General features: G+C 46.1%; 2 protein-coding genes across 3 annotated transcripts in view; both read left to right on the top strand.

Annotated features, from left to right (window-relative positions):
- MDGA2 (MAM domain containing glycosylphosphatidylinositol anchor 2) overlaps positions 1-23242 on the top strand; it is a 402177-nt gene that overhangs the window by 119741 nt on the left and 259194 nt on the right. The gene's annotated exons all lie outside the window — the stretch shown is intronic.
- MIS18BP1 (MIS18 binding protein 1) overlaps positions 10386-23242 on the top strand; it is a 641434-nt gene continuing 628577 nt past the window's right edge. Inside the window, exon 1 of the mRNA XM_077924895.1 lies at positions 10386-10484. The gene's annotated coding sequence lies outside the window, so the exon portion shown is untranslated. The remainder of the gene's footprint in view (positions 10485-23242) is intronic.

Here is a 23242-nt window from a genome sequence, read left to right as displayed (position 1 = left end):
TTTGTTTATTTTCAGGATTTCTATGCTGCTATTTCTAAACCACTGAGCCTTGGGCTTGCTGATCAAAAGGTCGGTGGTTCGAATCCCCACGACGGGGTGAGCTCCCCTTGCTCGATCCCAGCTCCTGCCGACCTAGCAGTTCGAAAGCACGTCAAAGTGCAAGTAGATAAATAGGTACCACTCCGGCGGGAAGGTAAACGGCATTTCTGTGCGCTGCACTGGTTCGCCCGAAGTGGCTTAATCATGCTGGCCACATGACCCGGGAAAACTGTCTACGGAGCAGACAAACAGTGGATCCCTCGGCCTGTAAAGCGAGATGAGCCCCGCAACCCCACAGTTGCCTTTGAGTGGACTTATCTGTCAGGCGTCCCTTTACCTTTACCTTTATTTCCTTAGGAGTGTCAATGGTGGAGAGCTGTTTGATGGGCTGGGGCAGGGCAGGGTAGCAGCAAGGTCAGGGCTGCACGGTTTTTAATTATTTTGTTTTGTTTGCTGTGTTTCTATCCCGCCTTTCTCCCCAAGGAGCTGAAGGTGGTGTATATGGTCCACCCCTCCTCAGTTAGTCCCCACAACAACCCTGTGAGGTAGGTTAGGCTGAGGGGCAGGGATTGGCCCAAATGAACTTCAGGGAGGGATAGAGATTTGAAACCCCATCTCCCAGGTCTTAGTCGGACACACTAAACACTACACCCCACTGGCTCTCACACAGATAAATTCGGGGTTTTCAATCTAGGCGAAATTGTTTCCAAAGCTGTACTTCACCACCAGTTGCAAAACATTGCTATCTTTCGCTATATGCAATTTGAATCATAAATGCACTGAGAAGAGGCTGATGCCTTAAACGAATGAATTTGGTTTGAACTGAACGTAAGTTCTCCTTACGAGGAGGGATGGTGCAAAGTCACCCAGTGAGTTTCGTGACTGAGTGTGGATTTGAACCCTGGTCTCTTGCAGATTCTAGCCCAGCACTCTAACCTCTACACCATCACCCAGTGGCCCTCCTCCTCTTCCTCTTCCTCTTCCCAAGGTCTGGTGCCCACTGCTCCATCACCCCATGGCATTTCAATCCATAGATTAATTTAATTTAGTGCCTAAGGATCATGGGGGGTCCCTCTCTACTCTCTCCTTTTATTGCAAGCAAGCCTCTTCCCTCTCCACCCTTCTTTCCTTCCAAGCAATTTAGAGTGAAAGCAACAAGGAGGCTGTTAAGGGAAAGATTCAAGAAGGGCAGGCACAGGGCCATTAATTTGATGCTTTTCCTTATTGCATTGTGTCGAAAGAATCCAATTAGGATCAATCCACATTTCTTCTCCCTACTTAGGAATGGATATCGGAAGGCGAGGCCACCCCTGCGCATTATTCCGTGTGCAAGAGGGCTTGTAGCCAAGAGGGTTTTACTCATAATTGAGAGGATCTTTGTTTGTTTCTTTGAGGTACGGAAAAGCTCCATAGTATTCCCATTGTCCCCATCCATTCACTCCCCAAGCATGCGCAGGTTCTGTGGAGTGGAAACGCATGGCCTCTTTAAAGGGGAAGGATGTGCAGCTGTAAAAAAAACCAACCCAAATACTCTGCAATTCCTGGGACTTCCTTAAGAGATTGTGTGTGCATTTGCACAACACTCACCAAGGATCCTACAACCAGCTGTTTGTTAGGTGCACTGGGTCAGTGTTCCCCAACCTTGGGCCTCCAGCTGTTTTTGGACTACAATTCCCATCATCCTTGACCACTGGTCTTGCTAGCGAGGGATGATGGGAGTTGTAGACCAAAAACAGCTGGAGGCCCAAGGTTGGGGAACACTGCACTGGGTGATTCGGTCAAGCCCCGCCCTTACCTAAAGATGACATCAGGTGTAGTTTGGATAGGCGTGGCTTGCCCAAAGGGGTCTCATGGGCCAAAACAGGGATCATGGCAGGTCAAGATTGGCCCACCAGACAAAGGGCCCCCCACCCCTGATCTAGGGATACGAACATTCTCCCTTGCTTCTGGTAACGGGATAACCCTGTAAAAGGTTGAAGGCTGTTTTGAACAGAAAATGTAAAAGAATTTTGACACCATTTGAAATAAGCACCACAAACACAGGGAATAATGTGCCCAGGGGAAATGCAGATTTGTTATTGTTGGGTTTGAGAGCGGGAATTTGAAAAGAAGATTTATTAGCTTGGTGATTTAATGTGATGTATTCATTAGTATGAAATATATCCCCCCCCCTTTTTTTAAAAAAGAATAAGGACTTCTGTGACATGATAAATATAGGAGTTAAAAAACCACAAATCATTACTAGTGATTTGGGTGGGGTATAGGTAATAATAATAATAATAATAATAATAATAATAATAATAATAATTAATTTATTTATACCCTGCCCATCCAGCTGGGTTTTCCTAGCCACTCTGGGAGGCTCCCAACAGATTAAAACTTCCCTAAACAGGACTGCCTTCAGATTTCTCCTAAAAGTCAGGTAGTTGTTTATTTCCTTGACATCTGATGGGAGGGCATTCCACAGGGCGGGCGCCACCACCGAGAAGGCCCTCTGCCTGCTTCCCTGTAACCTCACTTCTCGTACGGAGGGAACCCAGCACATGCACAGAGTCTTACATTGGAAGCCTCTATCAATGAATTTTCACGTTACATTGGTCACATTACGTTGGTCACATGTCGTGTCATCTGCCAGAAAAGCTTTCCTCCACCGTTTACAGTAAACATGACCATAAGTTTGACACTTGCCCATGAAACATTAGATCTTTATATATATTGTCATATTTGGGCAAGGGGTATGATTCATTCTTTTAGGGAAAACGCTTGTCCAGGTTACAGATAAATTATTCAGGTTGCAAAACCGTTACATGGGTCACAGCTTCTAAAACGTGGGCCACAGCTTTTATTATTGTAGGGAAGAAAAAGCACCAAACAAGTAGTTTGATGTTAATTGCAGTTAAATAATATTAGCTAAAACACACACACAAAATATGGAAGGAAGCATGCAAATGTTACGTTGGTCACTATGGAATTACCCCAAAGCATTTCACATATGGCTGCAGCACAACTCTGGCCATGACATGATGATACCAGCTGTTCAATATTCAATCCCTTTCCAAATAATCACCAGTGTGGAATTTTTCACAGCTGCAACACACACTGGATTGACCTTGTCACTGACCTCTCCATCAGGAGCCCGAGATCTGTTCCCTGGTTAAGTCCCTGTCACTTTAGACCCTGTCAGTTTATATCTGAACATTGGATTTATAGTCTTATGTAGGGTGACAAGGATGTGGTCAAAGAGTTCTATTCAGTGCAGTGTATCCTTCAGAAACAGCGGGTGGCGCTGCGGTCTAAACCACTGAGCCTCTTGGGCTTGCCGATTGGAAGGTTGGCGGTTGGAATCCCCACGACGGGATGAGCTCCTATTGCTCTGTCCCAGCTCCTGCCAACCTAGCAGTTCGAAAGCACACTAGTGCAAGTAGATAACTAGGTACCACTGCGGTGGGAAGGTAAACGGTGTTTCTGTGCGCTCTGGTTTCCATCACAGTGTCCCATTGTGCCAGAAGTGGTTTAGTCCTGCTGGCCGAATAACACGGAAAGCTGTCTGTGGACAACTGCCAGCTCCCTTGGCCTGAAAGCGAGATGAGCGTCGCAACCCCATAGTCGCCTTTGACTGGACTTAACCATCCAGGGTTCCTTTACCTTTACCAAAATCCAGGCCGGGTCAGGTACTGGGGATGGAATCCCTTTAAACCCTTGGGATTATGGGTAAGAGGCCCTGGAAGATTTAGCATCCCTTCTGGATTTCAGATGCAAATGAAGTGAAGACCTTTTCTAGGCCATTTTCATTTTGAGCTATTTCACTCTGGACCCAAGAAACAGCCTTCATTCAGGAACATAAATTCATTACCATGTCAGAAGCCAATTTTTTGGCATTTTACCAAAGCCCCAAGGGTTGTATCACATTTGCACAGAGATTTGCATACTTACATATGTATGTGTGTCATCCCCCCCACCTCCATCAACCTGAATTTCACTGTAGTGCAATTAGGATGCACAAAGCATGGCTAAATAACTGTAATAGAGTTTGTAGCCCAGAAAAGTTGCAGGAGCAGTCACTGTTGTGTGCCATAGTCTCATTTGCCTTCTGCTTTTGTTGCCGTTCTCCTCCTTAGCCCCACAACATTGCGTCCTCCTCTCCTTTGAGACTGGGGAGCGGGGAAACAATACAGTCATACCTTGGGTTACAGATGCTTCAGGTTGCGTTTTTTCGGGTTACGGACTGCCAAAACCCGGGAATACCGGAACGGGTTACTTCCGGGTTTCGGCGGTCGCGCATGTGCAGAAGCGCCGAATCGCAACCCGCATGTGCGCAGATGCACCGCTGCGGGTTGCGAACGCTGCAGGTTGTGAATGTGCATCCCGCAAGGCTCACGTTCGCAACCCGAGCGCCCACTGTACTCAAATTCCCAAGAGCAAGCATTAAAATGTTGAAGCACTTCAAATATTTCTCTGCTTGCTGATATCTTCCCTCTTCTGCACCTCCTCTCCCAATACTCTTTCTGAATCTCTCCATATTGTGCTAAGAGCTGGGCAACTGCAACGCAGCCCACCTGGGGCTGCCCTCGGAAGCTGCAGCTGGCACAGTAAACTGTGGACTGCCTTTTAGTTGGAATGATGGAAGTAGAGTCTCCTCCAGCACCATAATTCAAAAGCATCCATTCTTCGGCGATCAGCCTTCTTTATGGTCCAGCTCTCACTTCCATACATCACTACTGGGAAAACCATTAGGGACTCCAAACTCCTGTTTATTTCAATATTGGCCTTCTCGGTGGGGCTGCTGCAAGATTTTGGGACTCCCTCCCTAGAGAAGCCAGACTGGCTCCCTCCTTGCTGTCCTTTTGCTGGCAGTTGAAGAGCATCTTCTTCCAGTGGCCTTCGGACTGTTTTTGAGGAAAGGGCTGGTGCCGTGCTGTTTCTCTTGTAATCCTCTGTGTGTTTTATATATATGTATGTTCTTAGATTGTCCCCCCCCCCCTATGTTTTTAGCCGTTCTTATTTTATCTGTAAGCTGCCTTGAGCCCCGTCAGGGGAAAAGGCAGGGCAATAATAATAATAATAATAATAATAATAATAATAATAATAATAATAGGGGAAGAAGACCCAGTCCACAGCAGTGCATCCTTTCAGAAGGGGGCGATGACCTTAAATTTGCCTGCTCTGTCTTGTCTGCTGAACTTGTTGCCACAGAGGAAACATGGGCTATTTTTAATATGTATTCCTTATAGTTCAAGACACATGAAATGAAACAAGTTGCGAGATAAGAGCCCGGCGGGCCCTCGGCTGTGTCACAACGCATAAGTCTTCTGGGAGGCTCTTATTGTACCTACGGAGCGGAGCTAAAAATAGGAGGGGGGGCGAGGCTGCATGTTGCCTTTCATTACTTTAATGGGGGAAGAATGTCGGAAATAGGCTATGACTTCTCGTAGCAGCAGAGACAGTTCTCCCTCCCTCCCTCCCTCCCTCCCTCCTCTCTGACTACTAGCCATGGCGGTCATGCTCTGCCATCACAGATGGAGGCAGTAAATACTGTATTTATCTGTCTATAAGTCGCCCCCATGTATGTTGTTTAGTCGTTTAGTCGTGTCCGCCTCTTTGTGACCCCCTGGACCAGAGCACGCCAGGCCCTCCTGTCTTCCACTGCCTCCCGCAGTTGGGTCAGACTCATGTTTGTCGCTTTGAGAACACTGTCCCACCATTTCGTCCTCTGTCGTCCCCTTCTCCTTGTGCCCTCCATCTTTCCCAACATCAGGGTCTTTTCCAGGGAGTCTTCTCTTCTCATGAGGCGGCCAAAGTCTTGGAGCCTCAGCTTCAGGATCTGTCCTTCCAGTGAGCACTCAGGGCTGATTTCCTTCAGAATGGATAGGTTTGATCTTCTTGCAGTCTATGGGACTCTCAAGAGTCTCCTCCAGCACCATCCCCCATGTATAAGACACCCCCTATTTGGGGGACTCAGATTTAAGAAAATGGGGAGAGATGGTCCCATGTATAAGACACCCCCTAATTTTTGACATTCTTTTTTTGGGGGGGGGGAACCCTAGCATTATACACGGAAAAATACGGTACTTCCGAACCCCAGTTGCTGGAGAGTAGTTCTTGCGCTTGAATCCTGCTATCTGGTTTCTGTCAGGCATCTGGCTGGCCACTGTGAGAACAGGCTGATGGGACATAAATCTGACCCAACGGGATCTCCTTGCGTTCTTCCCCCAGCCCCTCCCACATCTACGCAATAAAATACCATTTCCCCTATTGATCTAGAGTTCTGTCAAAATGGGGGGGGGGCAGGAATTAGAGACAAGGACAACAGTGCAGTGTTTAGCATGTTGGACTAAGACCTGGGTTCAAATCCTCACTAGGTCAGGAAGCTCCATTTGCGTGACCTCCCTGCCTCTCTGCCTAAACTACCTCTCAGGGTTGTTGTAGAATTTAAACGGGGATGGGGGAGAGTCATGCATGCCCTTTGAGCACCTTTGAGAAAAAGTGGGATCAAAAAACTATCATAAACTCAACTAGAGCCAGGGCTTTTTCGGCCGTGGCCCCGATCTGGTGGAACACTCTGTCCCAAGAGACTAGAGCCCTGCGGGACTTGACATCTTTCTGCAGGGCCTGCAAGACAGAGCTGTTCCCCCAAGCCTTTGGCCAGGGCACAGCCTGTCTCCCTCCTTCGGCAATCTTCACAGAACTCTAGCCCATCAATTTGATTTGAATTAATTTTAGAATGAATGATTTTAGAATGTTGTACTATTTTATTGTTGTTAGCCACCCTGAGCCCGGCTTCGGCTGGGGAGGGCGGGATATAAATAAAAATTATTATTATTATTATTATTATTATTATTATTATTATTATTATTATTTATTATTTATTATTATTATTATTATTATTATTATTATTATTATTATTATTATATATTATTATATATTATATTATTATTATATATTATATTATTATTATTATTAGTAGTAGTAGTAGTAGTGTAGATGAATAGGTGAGCAGTTTTACAAAGCTCACAAGGCAAATCACTTTGAAAAGGGTTTGTTTAGTTCTACCCTGTGAGTACTTTGGGACTCAGGATATATCGGGGTGTAAATTTGTGTGTTGCTTCCTCCTACACTTAGCAGAGCATCCGTAAATAGTTCATTAGTACAGTGACTAATCACCTGAGAGAGGTTTTAATGGTTGAAATGCTCATATTGTTCACCAGGTTTCTTCGCTACAGCTGATTACCACCTACTCACAAACACACTTCCTTTACTTGAAAGCAGGGAAGGGAACAAAGAAACGTTTCCCTTTGCTGATAATTTAATCCCTGGATTATACCTGGCCCACTTCACCCAGTGTTACTTATTCTGCGTTGCTGCAGGTATTTAGATTCCAAATCTCTCTTGTCTGCTGGGGCTTATGCCCCCCCCCCCAAAAAAATCCTTGAGAGATCCAGAAGAATGGAGTGGCTGAAATATCCAGGGAAGGAAAACAAGGCAAAGCCCAAAAAAAGGAGAGAGGGGGGTACATTTTGTCAATTGGTTAGTGGCTCCCAAAGTGGACAGGACCACCTCCGGGGTGGGGTGGGGGTTAGTTGGGGGGTGCTAAGAGGCAAGGAGAACGAGGGGGGTGCTGGATGTGTAAATAATTCCCAGACTTTAAAAATCAGTTATCACTGGATCAAGTTCATCCGTTTCATTGAACTGATCAAACGGAATTGTTTTAAATTTGAATGTGCAATTAATTGCTACCGTTTTGAATTTTATTGTGTTATTATCCTCCTTAGTGGGTCATGCAAACCACTATTCTGAATAATGCTTTTTATAGGGTGAAAACACCAGGGATGAGTTTATTGAACCAAGGGGGTGGTGGCCCCCCAAAAAACCACTGGGGGAGAGGCTTTACGGGAACATTTTCCAAAAGGAGAAGCACGTTGGGGAGACAACCGAGTCTGTTGCCATTAAAAATTGGGTTTTGAAATATAAAACGTGGCTTATATATTGCAGAGTTAAAAGGATGGGAGTCCTTTTGCCACCCATCTAGAATCATAGAATCATAGAATCATAGAGTTGGAAGAGACCACAAGGGCCATAGAGTCCAACCCCCTGCCAAGCAGGAAACACCATCAGAGCACTCCTGACATATAGTTGTCAAGCCTCTGCTTAAAGACCTCCAAAGAAGGAGACTCCACCACACTCCTTGGCAGCAAATTCCACTGTCGAACAGCTCTTACTGTCAGGAAGTTCTTCCTAATGTTTAGGTGGAATCTTCTTTCTTGTAGTTTGGATCCATTGCTCCGTGTCCGCTTCTCTGGAGCAGCAGAAAACAGCCTTTCTCCCTCCTCTATGTGACATCCTTTTATATATTTGTACATGGCTATCATATCACCCCGTAACCTCCTCTTCTCCAGGCTAAACATGCCCAGCTCCCTTAGCCGTTCCTCATAAGGCATCGTTTCCAGGCCTTTGACCATTTTGGTTGCCCTCCTCTGGACACGTTCGAGTTTGTCAGTGTCCTTCTTGAACTGTGGTGCCCAGAACTGGACACAGTACTCCAGGTGAGGTCTGACCAGAGCAGAATACAGTGGCACTATTACTTCCCTTGATCTAGATGCTATACTCCTATTGATGAGGCCCAGAATTGCATTGGCTTTTTTAGCTGCCGCGTCACATTGTTGGCTCATGTCAAGTTTGTGGTCAACCAAGACTCCTAGATCCTTTTCACATGTACTGCTCTCAAGCCAGGTGTCCCCCATCTTGTATTTGTGCCTCTCATTTTTTTTGCCCAAGTGCAATACTTTACATTTCTCCCTGTTAAAATTCATCTTGTTTGTTTTGGCCCAGTTCTCTAATCTGTCAAGGTCGTTTTGAAGTGTGATCCTGTCCTCTGGGGTGTTAGTCACCCCTCCCAGTTTGGTGTCATCTGCAAATTTGATCAGGATGCCCTTGAGTCCATCATCCAAGTCGTTGATAAAGATGTTGAATAAGACCGGGCCCAAGACAGAACCCTGTGGCACCCCACTAGTCACTCTTCTCCAGGATGAAGAGGAACCATTGATGAGCACCCTTTGGGTTCGGTCAGTCAGCCAGTTACAAATCCACTGAGTGGTAGCATAGTCAAGACCGCATTTTACCAGCTTCTTTACAAGAATATCATGGGGCACCTTGTCAAATGCCTTGCTGAAATCAAGGTAGACTACATCCACTGCGTTCCCTTCATCTACCAGGCTTGTAATTCTGTCAAAAAACGAGATCAGGTTAGTCTGACATGACTTATTTTTCAGAAATCCATGCTGACTATTGGTGATCACAGCATTCCTTTCTAGGTGCTCACAGACTGTTTGCTTAATGATCTGCTCCAGAATCTTCCCTGGTATTGATGTCAGACTGACTGGGCGGTAATTATTTGGGTCCTCTCTTTTCCCCTTTTTGAAAATAGGGACAACATTTGCCCTCCTCCAGTCTGCGGGGACTTCGCCTGTTCTCCAGGAATTCTCAAAGATGACTGCCAGTGGTTCTGAAATCACATCTGCCAGTTCTTTTAATACTCTTGGATGCAGTTCATCTGGCCCTGGAGACTTGAATACATCTAGACTAGCCAAGTATTCTTGTACTATCTCCTTAGTTATTCTGGGCTGTGTTTCCTCTGCTGAATCATTTGCTCCAAATTCTTCAGGTCGGGCATTGTTTTCTTTATCGGAGAAGACTGAGGCAAAGAAAGCATTGAGGAGTTCAGCCCTTTCTGTGTCCCCTGTTTGCATTTCACCATCTTCTCCTCTGAGTGACCCCACGGTTTCTTTGTTCTTCCTTTTGCTACGAACATACCCATAAAAGCCTTTTTTGTTGCTTTTAACCTCTCTAGCAAGCCTGAGTTCATTTTGTGCTTTAGCTTTTCTGACTTTGTGTCTACACGTGCTGGCTATTTGTTTGAATTCCTCTTTGGTGGTTTCCCCCCTTTTCCATTTTTTGTACACATCCTTTTTTAATCTTAACTCAGTTAAAAGTTCTTTAGATAGCCACCCTGGCTTCTTTAGGCACCTTCCATGTTTCCGTCTCATTGGTATTGCCTGAAGTTGTGCTTTTACTATCTCCCTCTTAACAAACTCCCAGCCATCTTGAACTCCCTTTCCTTTTAGTATTACTGTCCATGGGATCTCACCCAGCACTTCCCTAAGCTTTATGAAGTCGGCTTTCTTAAAGTCGAGAAATTGAGTCCTAGTATGCTTGGCTGCTCCTTTCCGCTGTATAGTAAACTTCAGAAGAGCATGATCACTCGGGCCTAATGATCCTTCCACTTCTACCCCACTAACCAGGTCATCAACATTGGTTAGGACCAGATCTAAAATGGCTGTTCCTCTTGTTGCTTCTCCCACTTTCTGGACAATGAAGTTGTCTGCAAGGGCAGTTAGGAATCTGTTTGACCTTATGCTCTTGGCTGAGTTTGACATCCAACAAATATCAGGGTAATTGAAGTCCCCCATTACTACTATCTCCCTTCCTTTTGCATGCTTGGCCATCTGTTCCAGGAAGGCATCATCTATGTCCTCCATTTGGCTTGGGGATCTATAGTAAACTCCCACAATGAGGTCACTGTTATTCTTCTCTCCCTTAATTTTCACCCAAATGCTCTCACTTTGGCTTTGAGGTTCTAAATCTTGGATCTCTTCACAGGTATACACATCCCTGACATATAACGCCACTCCTCCTCCTTTCTTGTCTGGTCTGTTTCTTTGAAATAGATTGTATCCCTCCATTATTACATTCCAATCGTGGGATTTATCCCACCAGGTTTCAGTGATTCCTATTATGTCATATTTAGTTTGCTGTACCAGGAGCTCAAGCTCATCTTGTTTATTTCCCATGCTTTGCGCATTAGTGTACAGACATTGAAGTCCATTAATCATTCCCCCGTGTCTCTTATTTAAGGATTTTTTCCTCCCACCACTAGGTCTGCATGCTCTTTGCTCCATTCGGTCTATGGCATTTGGATGATCATCTTCATCAATTGATAGACTCCTACCTTCAGGAGCACTGTCTCCCTCCCCCACATTAGTCAGTTTAAAGCCCTCCTGATGAGGTTTCTGAGATTTTTGGCAAAAACATTCCTCCCAACCGTTGTGAGGTGCAGCCCATCGCTTGCCAGAAGTCCATCTTCAAGAAACTGCAGTCCGTGATCTAAGAATCCAAACCGTTCCTGTTTACACCATTTGCGAAGCCAGTTGTTCACTTCCACTATTTTTCCCTCTCTCCCTGGGCCACGTCGTTCAACTGGGAGGACAGATGAGATGACAATTTGTGCATTTAATTGCTTCAATTTCCTGCCCAGAGCCTCGTAATCTCTTTTGATCTTCTGGAGGCTATTGCTTGCAGTGTCATTGGTTCCCACATGAACCAAGAGGAAGGGGTATTTGTCAGTGGGTTTTATGATTCCTTGCAGTCGTTCAGTTACATCTTGGATCTTAGCCCCGGGGAGACAGCACACTTCCCGAGACATCTTGTCAGGCCCACAGATCACTGCTTCTGTTCCCCTCAGTAGGGAATCCCCTATCACCACCACACGCCTCCTCTTAGGTCTGGTCGGGGTTCTTCTGTGAGCTGTCCGTTCCAAGGTCGCCTGGACATTCCCTGAGGACTGCCTTTGCTGCTCGTCTTCATATACCTGATCGACTGTAATGAGGGAGAGATCCTCAAATGGAGTCTGCTCTTCGTCTTCCATGGTAGGGGAAAGGACCTCAAAGCGATTGCGTATTTCTAAACAATCAGAGCGAACCCTGGGCCTCCTACTTCTTTGAGTCACGTTTCTCCATATATCTGGCTCCTGTGTTGGTGAACTAGCCACCTTCTCAGGGGAGTCCCCTGTCTCTTCCTTGGTGGAGACGGTGTGCTCTGTTGCTTCCAAGAAGAGTTCCAGGTCTCTAATTCTTTGGAGCGTAGCTACACGTTCCTCCAGTTGCTGGACTTTGTCTTTTAAGAGGGCAATCAACATGCAATTGCTGCAGGTAAAGCTGCCTGCAACCTGCTGCAGGTAAAGCTGCAGGTAAATTGCTGCAGGTAAAGCTGCCTGCAATCTGTCTCATTAGCAGTGCTTAAAAGAGTAAAGATTCTTTACTTACAGTTTCTTCATATTTATTCTATGGTGGGAGCTAGTTTCTCACAGTTTCTTCGGGCAGGAGAGAGGGGAGTAGAGGTGGAGCTTGAAGAGTTAGTGGAAAACCACAAATAGTATATTTCTCCCTATCTGTTAGCCCTGCCCTTATTATTAGAATTTATATGCCACGCTTCCTTCCCAAAGGTTCAACTATTTTACACTTAGCAAATTTTGGACAGTTGTTGTTGTGTTCATTAGAAGAAAGTGTCAAGACAGAAATGCAAACCATCTATTAGCTGAGATGCAAAGAAAGCTCCAGGCCAATTTAATTCCACTTGCTGGAAACCACAGGAGGAGAGAGGGCCGCTCTTGTGTTCGAATCCTGCTTGCTGGTTCCCCATTGAGGCATCTGGTTGGCCACTGTGAGAACAGGATGTTGAAGTGAAGGACATGAGGCAGGAATTGATAATGCAGGTGAGCTGCGCACAGGTGAGCTGCAGGCAAGCTGCCGGCCAGCTTTGTGGAGGCTCCTTTTATTGACACAATATGCAAACCCACGCAGATACATTTTGGGCTGTGACCTTTACACATCTTCCAGTCCCGAGATCTTGGGGAGGTACAAAGTTATTTTGGCACCTGTTTCTACCGCTCCATTTTCCTCTTGCACAGTGTATGACGAAGAAGACAAAGGTCTCAGAGACAAAGGTCACAGACAGGACACGGCAGACTACTAAGACTGAAGGACCCTTCCTTTGTTTTGTTTTTTTCCTGGGATCCTCAGAGCAATCAGGGAGGAGTTGCTTCAAAGAGTCAAAATGATAGCAGTAACAGAATCGTTTATTTTGTCATGACAAAAATGGTACAGACAAGCGTTTACCCGATGTCTGCCCCCCTCTCTGGGCGTGCCAGCGTTTTATACCCTGTAGAATGGACAGTCATCTGATTTCCGAGAAAACACGTGTTTTACAAGAAATGCCATAAAAATTGTTGTTTAGTCGTTTAGTCGTGTCCGACTCTTCGTGACCCCTGGACCAGAGCACGCCAGGCACGCCATAAAAGTTAGGTTTCGTTTTTCCATATTTGGATCAACTTCCTTATTTCACGTATTTCCAGCCCCTCCTTCCTCCTGTTTCAGCCTCCCTCCCTCTGGGGTTACAATAATACCCATTCAACCTTGCTCTTATCTCTACCCGCCTAAGCCAGACATTCCTGAGAGAGGCCTATTTTCACTGTAACATCTAAGCAAGAAGAAAAAGCCTTGTTCTTCTGGCTGGTGTAAAAACCTCCCCCCTTAAAGGAAGGGGTTTTTGGGATAACATATGAGAGAGGAGAAAATGCCTCAAAAAGTTTTTGGGATCATATATAGAACAATATTTTAATGGCCCTTCAAGACCGCAAAAGGTTTAACAGAGGGCAAGATGTTCAGACAGCTGTGGCTTTATCTGTGAGGGAGAGTGTGCTCCAGGTGGGGTTTGACCAAAGCACCCCAAGGTCACGCATGCAGACAGCTGAGGCTGCCCGCGGGCAGGGAGTGTGCCCCCCAACCCAGCGATCATTCCTACAGATGTGGGACCCAATGGGCCCCCTTTGGCCTGATCTTCTTATGTTCAGTTTCAGAGAGCTGGGCCTTGATTTACTGAAATGAACAAACACAGTCACAGCAGATCTCAAAGAGAGATGGTGCCGTGTGAATGAAGGGTGGTGAAGTCATGTAAGGAGACAACTATCTGGAAATACAGGATTTGCCGGGTGACAAGGCAAATGTCCACCCAGTTAATTACTATTAGGAGTGTGAAAAGCCATGTTGAAGGGTTTAGGGGGGGGAGATGCCTCAGGGACAAATATTAGCATTGGTGTTTTTGCTGGTGGTTGTCATCTGATGAAGAATGCAAAGGCTTTGCCGTCTTCCCCATCATAAATACAAGGACTGGAGATCCCAGCAGACCGAGGGGGTTAAGTGAGGGGGTCAGCTCACACTGCGGTTGTGCAAACAGCTTGTAAAATGCCAAGACACATCCTTTAAACCCTCCTGCGAGTTTCATTCTGAAAAGAAGTTGACGCAGCAAAACGGGAAAAATGGACTACTAAGAGGAGCCCTGTTGGTTTGCGTTGGCCAACAAGATGCACACGAGAAACCCACAAGCAGGAATTGAGCAGAAGAGCTGTCTCCACTTCTGTGGCCTCAGCCACTGGGATTCAGGAGCATTGCTGCCAGACTCCATTTCCCCCAGAGGACTTCTTCTCCTTTGCTTATTGCCTCCTCGCTTTCCTCATTATTTCTACCAGCGGCTCAAAGTTACAGCCAGTTCCTCTGACAGATGCATGTTTTCCTGGCTTTGGTTGCGACCAATTTTCCACCCTGCAAAGATGGGCGAGCAGCTGTCTCTGACGGGGACATCAATGCTGGTCTTCAGAAGCTCCCAGAGAGAATCCATTCATTGCCAGAGGGGTGGGGGGATGGGGGACAAAAGCCTCAGCCATCCTTTGGCTTCCTCCTCTGGCATGGTACGTGCCATCTGCCCACAGGCCATCCAGCGAGAGACATGGCCAGCAATGAGCTGGTGCATCATCAGTGTTACAGAAACTTTGGGACGGGGTGAACATTTTCATTTGGGAAGGACCCAAATGCTCACGAAAAACCTGCCCCAAGTTTACCTTTTTAAAAGCAATATTTGCTACACTCTCTAGAGCTATTGTAGGGACTCGGGTGGCGCTGTGGGTTAAACCACAGAGCCTAGGACTTGCCGATCAGGTCGGCAGTTTGAATCCCCACGATGGGGTGAACACCCGTTGCTCGGTCCCTGCTCCTGCCAACCTAGCAGTTCGAACTGGCAGTTCGAACTGGCAGATGTGATTTCAGAACCACTGGCAGTCATCTTTGAGAATTCCTGGAGAACAGGCGAAGTCCCGGCAGACTGGAGGAGGGCAAATGTTGTCCCTATTTTCAAAAAGGGGAAAAGAGAGGACCCAAATAATTACCGCCCAGTCAGTCTGACATCAATACCAGGGAAGATTCTGGAGCAGATCATTAAGCAAACAGTCTGTGAGCACCTAGAAAGGAATGCTGTGATCACCAATAGTCAGCATGGATTTCTGAAAAATAAGTCATGTCAGACTAACCTGATCTCGTTTTTTGACAGAATTACAAGCCTGGTAGATGAAGGGAACGCAGTGGATGTAGTCTACCTTGATTTCAGCAAGGCATTTGACAAGGTGCCCCATGATATTCTTGTAAAGAAGCTGGTAAAATGCGGTCTTGACTATGCTACCACTCAGTGGATTTGTAACTGGCTGACTGACCGAACCCAAAGGGTGCTCATCAATGGTTCCTCTTCATCCTGGAGAAGAGTGACTAGTGGGGTGCCACAGGGTTCTGTCTTGGGCCCGGTCTTATTCAACATCTTTATCAACGACTTGGATGATGGACTCAAGGGCATCCTGATCAAATTTGCAGATGACACCAAACTGGGAGGGGTGGCTAACACCCCAGAGGACAGGATCACACTTCAAAACGACCTTGACAGATTAGAGAACTGGGCCAAAACAAACAAGATGAATTTTAACAGGGAGAAATGTAAAGTATTGCACTTGGGCAAAAAAAATGAGAGGCACAAATACAAGATGGGTGACACCTGGCTTGAGAGCAGTACATGTGAAAAGGATCTAGGAGTCTTGGTTGACCACAAACTTGACATGAGCCAACAGTGTGATGCGGCAGCTAAAAAAGCCAATGCAATTCTGGGCCTCATCAATAGGAGTATAGCATCTAGATCAAGGGAAGTAATAGTGCCACTGTATTCTGCTCTGGTCAGACCTCACCTGGAGTACTGTGTCCAGTTCTGGGCACCACAGTTCAAGAAGGACACTGACAAACTGGAACGTGTCCAGAGGAGGGCAACCAAAATGGTCAAAGGCCTGGAAATGATGCCTTATGAGGAACGGCTAAGGGAGCTGGGCATGTTTTGCCTGGAGAAGAGGAGGTTAAGGGGTGATATGATAGCCATGTTCAAATATATAAAAGGATGTCACATAGAGGAGGGAGGAAGGCTGTTTTCTGCTGCTCCAGAGAAGCGGACACGGAGCAATGGATCCAAACTACAAGAAAGAAGATTCCACCTAAACATTAGGAAGAACTTCCTGACAGTAAGAGCTGTTCGACAGTGGAATTTGCTGCCAAGGAGTGTGGTGGAGTCTCCTTCTTTGGAGGTCTTTAAGCAGAGGCTTGACAACCATATGTCAGGAGTGCTCTGATGGTGTTTCCTGCTTGGCAGGGGGTTGGACTCGATGGCCCTTGTGGTCTCTTCCAACTCTATGATTCTATGATTCTATGATTCTATGATTCTATGAAAGCACGTCAAAGTGCAAGTAGAGTCGTGGCCGACTCTGGGGTTGTGGCGCTCATCTTGCTTTATTGGCCGAGGGAGCCAGCATACAGCTTCTGGGTCATGTGGCCAGCATGACTAAGCCGCTTCTGGTGAACCAGAGCAGCGCACGGTAATGCCATCTACCTTCCTTAGGTAAAGGTAAAAGGACCCCTGACCATTAGGTCCAGTTGTGACCCACTCTGGGGTTGCAGCGCTCATCTCGCTTTATTGGCCGAGGGAGCCGGAGTACAGCTTCCGGGTCAAGTGCCCAGCATGACTAAGCCGCTTCTGGCGAACCAGAGCAGCACATGGAAATGCCATTTACCTTCCCGCTGGAGCGGTACCTATTTATCTACTTGCGCTTTGACATGCTTCGAACTGCTAGGTTGGCAGGAGCAGGGACCAAGCAACAGGAGCTCACCCCGTCGTGGCGATTCGAACCACTGACCTTCTGATTGGCAAGCCCTCAAATGTTTTGTGACCAATGCCCCTTCCTTTCAGGTTCTTGCCCTTTCCTTCCCCCCCCCTCTCCCTGAACAGGCACCTGCAGGGACCCAGTAGAACATTATCCTGATGGGGCATTTCGTTAATTGCCACTTGGTTCACTGCCTTGCAAAAGAAAGAAAGAAAGAAAATGGGTCAGGCCCAATTAAAGGGAGACAGAACTGGCATGTTTTTATTTAGAAACAAACATGTCCCTAATGAGAAAAGGCAGCGTTAGCTATAAATGGGCAGACCAAAGCACTTGGGAGTGGCCAGCAAGCAGACAACTTAGATTTTGAATTTGGGTCTTCATCTTTCTAAGTCCGGTGTAAATCCACTCTGAATTGCAGCCATCTGAATTTTGTGATACAACTCTCAGCTCAAAAATGGCCCAGCTACATCAAAGACTCATCTATTGGGCTAAAATAGATTTTTCAGAGATGTGCATATTGAGAGAACATTAAGAGCTGACAGTAAGAGCTGTTCGACAGTGGAATTTGCTGCCAAGGAGTGTGGTGGAGTCTCCGTCTTTGGAGGTCTTTAAGCAGAGGCTTGACAACCATATGTCAGGAGTGCTCTGATGGTGTTTCCTGCTTGGCAGGGGGTTGGACTCGATGGCCCTTGTGGTCTCTTCCAACTCTATGATTCTATGAAATGCACATTTTTTTTACAGATATATGTGTGTGCTGATAAATGTGGAAACTGGATGGAGCAGGCTTAGGAACGAACACAGGTAAAACCAGTAATATTTTTTCTCGGGGGAAAAGGCGCCAGAACTCAGCATGAACTTCTCCCTCGTTATCTTAGAATAGCAATGGTGCCCACCTGAGAGGTGCTGGAGCTGAGCTCTGGTGAGCTCTAGCTGGGGGGGGGGGGACATGCACTGTGTAAAACTATTATGGTTTGGGGGAAAATCAGTGAGCTGTAAAATAACTTGGATGAATCATATACCAGGGGAAGATGTTACAGGCAAAAAGTTTGCAGGTTCAGTCCCGAATGGCATTTCTGGAAAGGACTCCTCCTGTCTGAAATGCTGGAAGGCCACTGACACTGAGTGTGAAGGCACTAAATACTGAGCTAGATGGAACAATGGTCTGAATTAGTATGTGTTCTCTGTGTTCTGTGACCGACCTGTCCGTCTCTATTTCAAGGGTAGGTGAGGACCAGTTTTCAGGACCATGGACAGCACCCAGGGAGACACAGAGCTCTGTTTTATGCCTACGCCTGACAATGCGCTGTGGGTTAAACCACAGAGCCTAGGACTTGCCGATCAGAAGGTCAGCGGTTTGAATCCCCGCGATGGGGTGAGCTCCCGTTGCTTGGTCCCTGCTCTTGCCAACCTAGCAGTTCGAAAGCACGAAGTGCAAGTAGATAAATAGGTACCGCTCCGGTGGGAAGGTAAACGGCGTTTCCATGCGCTGCTCTGGTTCACCAGGAGCAGCTTAGTCATGCTGGCCACATGACCCGGAAGCTGTACGCCGGCTCCCTCGGCCAATAAAGCGAGATGAGCACCGCAACCCCAGAGTTGGTCACGACTGGACCTAACGGTCAAGGGTCCCTTTCCCTTTCCCTTTACTGACAAGCCACCAGACTTTGATACTTGCCTGAAATTTTTACCAGGAAAGTAGGATGGGATTTGGCCATTGGATGTTAAGATCTCCTGTCAGAAATGGTTCTGTCATGTGGCTTACTTTGGACATTTAATAACATTACAGTGGTACCTCTGGTTACATACTTAACCTGAAACTGTTCTTAACCTGAAGCACCACTTTAGCCAATGGGGCCTCCCGCTACGCCGCCACCGCACGATTTCTGTTGTAATCCTGAAGCAAAGTTATTAATCCGAGGTACTATGTCTGGGTTAGTGGAGTCTGTAACCTGAAGCGTATGTAACCCGAGGTACCACTGTACTGGCAAAATGCCAACACAGACTTTTAAATCAGCTTTCCCAAACCAGCTGGCCTCCTTGTTTGCCAGGGCTCATGGGAATTACAGTCCCAAACATCTGGATGGCACCTGTAAGTTAGAGAAACGAGAAGGGAAATGTTCATTACCCCATTACTGGGCCTCTGGAAGGTCTGTCTGACTCAGTATATGTCAAGATCATAGATTCATGTGTCCTCCTCCTACAGTTGAAGGCAGTAAACCTCTGAATGTTCACTACTGGGGGAAGCATACTATTGCATTCCAGCTGTGCTTGCTGGAAGATGCAGGAGAGATAAAAGGAAATCCGTCTTCATGCAGCACGTACTTAACCTATGGAACTCTCTCCCACATTAGGCTGTGATGCCCTGGATGGGTATAATAATAATAATAATAATAATAATAATAATAATAATAATAATAAATTATTTATACCCCTCCCTCCCCAGCCAAGACCGGGCTCAGGGCGGCTAACAACCAATAATAAAAACAAGTGGATTAAAGTACGATTTAAAAGATTAAGGTACAACATTAAAACAATTAGGGAGCAATCTCATCATAGGAGGAGAAAGGAAAAAGAAAGAGTGGGAGGGAATCAGACTGATTCTAAGCCAAAGGCCAGGTGGAACAACTCTGTCTTACAGGCCCTGTGGAAAGAGATCAGATCCTGCAGGGCCCTGGTCTCAGGAGACAGAGCGTTCCACCAGGCCGGGGCCAGTGTGGAAAAGGCCCTGCCTCTGGTTGAGGCTAATCTGACTTCCTTAGGGCCTGGGACCACTAGGGTGTTGTTATTTATGGACCTTGAGGTTCCCCGTGGGACATACCAGGAGAGGCGGTCCCGTAGGTACGAGGGTCCTAGGCCGTGAAGGGCTTTAAAAGTCAAAACCAGCACCTTAAATCTGACCCTGGACTCCACCGGGAGCCAATGCAGCTGGAAAAGCACTGGGTGAATATGCTCCCATGGCAGAGACCCCATGAGGAGGGGCCCTTTTAATCCTTTTAAAAGAGGATTAGACAAATTCATGGAGGAGCAGAGGGCCCTGACGCTCTTGTCCTACTTACCAATTTGCCACTGGTTGGCCACTATGAGAACAGGATATTGGGCTAGATGAGCAACCAGAACTTCTTATCCGCTTACACTCTTATGTGGGCTTCTTGTGGTCATCTGGTTGGCCACCCTGAGAACCAGATGCTGGAATAGATGGACCACCTTTGGGCCTGATGCTTCAGGGCTCTTCTTACATTCTGATGTGCATAACCGCGGCACGTTTTGCCAGATCACATTTTCCTTAATTGGATCTCCACACATGGAATGGAACCTGGGGTTTTGATATGGTCCCAAACAGAGGAGATTTGTTCCCTGCAAACGTGCCTAACTATCCCTTTAATGTGTTGTGTTTCTTGAACATTTCTTCGCAAACAGCTGCGGGGAACACTTTAATTATAAAGGATACCTTTGATCGGCAGTAATAATGCCGGCATTCAATGGCTGTGTTGCATACTGAATCGCCTGGCAAGCTGTGCTAACTGCATTTGATGTGTGCGCATAACAGACAACCATGCCCAGTTTGGGACTTTGATTATCTGATGCTAAGATGCCGAAAAAGCCCACCGATATGCTTTCGTCCATCACACATGTCCCGATTTGCAAACGAGACGCATTCTGCAACTCTCTCCCTTTTGAGAGATCAATTAATAAATAAATGAAGTTTTATGAATAGAGCAGCTGCTCAGCACAGACTTGAGTCTAGTAAATATTTGGGCTGAAACACAAGATTAGAGGCCTTCAAATATTGTGCATGGTTATTCAGGCTTGACAGCTGTCATGGAAAGAAACTGGGGGATTCTCTGACTGATTCCACGGGAATTGGAGGTGGCAACCAGAGACAAAGTACAGCAGCCTGCCTCCTGGTGGCAGTGGTGGGAATTACAGCACCAAGCACAGAAAAGGGGTTGACTACTCAGACCTAGGGACTTGGGTGGTGCTGTGGGTTAAACCACTGAGCCTAGGACTTGCCGATCAGAAGGTCGGTGGTTCGAATCCCCGTGATGGGGTGAGCTCCCGTTGCTCAGTCCCTGCTCCTGCCAACCTAGCAGTTCGAAAGCACGTCAAAGTGCAAGTAGATAAAGAGGTACCACTCCGGCGGGAAGGTAAACGGTGTTTCTGTGCGCTGCTCTGCTTCGCCAGAAGTGGCTTAGCCATGCTGGTCACATGACCCGGAAGCTGTACGCCGGCTCCCTCAGCCAGTAAAGTGAGATGAGTGCTGAAACCCCAGAGTCAGCCACGACTGGACCTAATGGTCAGGGGTCCCTTAACCTTTACCTTTACTCATACCTGCTTTTGCATGGAATGATAGGGGTCTCCCCCACATTTATAAGGCTTTTGGGTCTCAAACCAGGGTCTGTATTCTACAGTTTTCCTCCAGATGAGCTGCTGTAGGTCTTTTAAATAAAATGTGCATGTTCACTTACAATTTCGAAGTGGGGTACGGGGGGGGGGGCAATGTCCACCCTTTGACTCTGCCGATTTTGCAGCCGCAACACCTTGAAGATTCCTGTGGGTGATATCACAGCATGTCAGGTGAGCAACAGGGGGGCTCAAATACAGATCCGGCCCTCCAGCCCAGAACAGCAACCGGCCCCTGCAATGTTAAACTCATTGCTGCTGTGAGCAAGCTGCCTGCCTTATGGCGCTGGGTGTCTTGCTCCACCCTTGATGGATGTGGCTCTGATAATAACCATTTGTCTTTGAGGTGATAGGGCAGTTTGCCAATGGTCCAGCATCCTGTTCCCACAGTGACCAATGAATTTATCATTATTAGGAAGAATTGCAGCAATTAAGATGAACACCTTGCCAAAAATGTTGTTTTTCTTTCAGTCAATACTGGTAATAAGTAACACAGCATGTTTCAAAACATGGCAAAAAGGATACTTCAAAATTTACATGGAAAGGGGAGAAGCCAAGGATAAAATACAAACTACTTACAGATATTAAAGACAGAGGGGGATTCTCCCGATTTTAAATTATATTACGAAGCTGCTCGTGTTACTTGGATCCGAGATTGGATAAAATGAGAAAACATGGATATCTTAGATCTGGAAGGAAATGACAATAGATTTGGATGGCATGCATACTTGTGGTATGAAAAAGGGAAAGTACATAAAGGATTCCACAATCATATAATTAGGAGGTCACTATTAAAAGCATGGGAAAGATATAAAGGTTTACTAGAACAGAAGATTCCATGGTGGTTGTTCCCAACAGAAGCAACCTCAATTAAGAAAATAAACAGGGAAGGAAAATGGCCTACATCTAGAGACCTCTTAGTAGAAACAGGAGGGAAATCTTAGCTGCTGCTCTTGAGTGAGCCATGTGCATGTGTGGACTGACTTTGCATCCAGAACATAAGAAGGGCCTGCTGGATCAGGCCAGTGGTCCAGCATCCTGTTCTCACAGCGACCAACCAGATACCCATGGGAAACCTGCAAGCAGGATTCAAGCAAGCGGGATTCAAGTCCTCTCCTGTCCTGTGGTTTCCATCAACTGGAATTCGGGTGCATCTCTGCCCCCAAGTGTGGACACAGAGCATAGCCATCGTGGTCAGGAGCCAATCCTGGCCCTCTCCTCCTCCATGAATTTGTTGGATCCTCCTTTATTTATTTTTTAAATATAATTTTAATAAATTTTCTGTTTTACAGTTTAGAATGCTCACTTAAGCATCCTTGAAATATCAGTGCCTTCCCTTCTTCTCTTTCCATGGTTAAATTTTACTGATCATAAATCCCTGCATATTTTAGGTAAACTAAAAAATTCAGTATTCCATTATTATACCCATCAAAACTTATTTACATTGCTGAATTTATCTGAATTTATGCTGCCAACGTTTTCAAGTGTACACATTCCCCCCCCCATATATTCAATAAACGTTTTCCATTCTTCTCTAAACATATGTTCTTCTTGTTATCTTTTTATATGCTAAGTCCTCCAGCTGAGCATATTCCATTAGCTTAAATTGCCATTCTTCTTTAGTTGGGACCTTGCTCATTTTCCATTTTGGGGCTAAGAAAACACAGGCTGCAGTAATGGCATACATAAATAACTTATTTTGACAGCTGGGAACTTCCATCTGAATAATAATAATAATAATAATAATAATAATAATTTATAATTACGGTCAGAGACCAGCTTGTGAAACACAAATGGAACTACCATCCCAAAAGCAAAACCAACATTTAAAACTATATATAACAATGGATTTAAAGTTTAAAAATGTGATAGGCATATAAACCGATAAAAACTTTAAGATAAACTACCATAGAGAAATGACCCAGAGTCGCCCGTGGATCCATGTTTGGGAATTTT

The sequence above is a fragment of the Podarcis muralis genome, chromosome 1 (genome assembly GCF_964188315.1).
Source record: "Podarcis muralis chromosome 1, rPodMur119.hap1.1, whole genome shotgun sequence".
In the NCBI taxonomy this organism is placed as follows: domain Eukaryota; kingdom Metazoa; phylum Chordata; class Lepidosauria; order Squamata; family Lacertidae; genus Podarcis; species Podarcis muralis.
The sequence above is the reverse complement of the archived record's forward strand: the minus strand, read 5'-3'. Positions and strand labels throughout refer to the sequence as shown.